Here is a 396-nt window from a genome sequence, read left to right as displayed (position 1 = left end):
ATTTTTGCCCCTCAAGGCGCATTTGGCAACATCTGGAGACATTTTAAATTGTTACACTGGGTAGAGGGTGCTACTGGCATCTAGTGGGTAGAGGCTGGGGATACTGATAAACGTCCTACAATGCACAGGACAGCCCCTACAGTAAATATTTATCCAGTGTAAAATGGCAATAGTGCTAAGGTTGTTAAACCCTGTTTAGCTTTATGAAAAACTATATTGTTCTTATTTTTTCTCAATTTATTTGAGGTGAACTAAAAAATACACAGATGAGCATTTGGCAAACCACGGTTTACCCTCATTGTCTCCTCTTCCTCAATGTCTCCTTCATGCCAAATCTGGCTCTTGCTATCTCCTCTCCTTTGAAACTATTCTCAGCATAGTCCCCCATAATCTCAT

Source organism: Propithecus coquereli, unplaced genomic scaffold (genome assembly GCF_000956105.1).
Source record: "Propithecus coquereli isolate 6110/MARCELLA unplaced genomic scaffold, Pcoq_1.0 Scaffold342, whole genome shotgun sequence".
Lineage (NCBI taxonomy): Eukaryota > Metazoa > Chordata > Mammalia > Primates > Indriidae > Propithecus > Propithecus coquereli.
The sequence above is the reverse complement of the archived record's forward strand: the minus strand, read 5'-3'. Positions refer to the sequence as shown.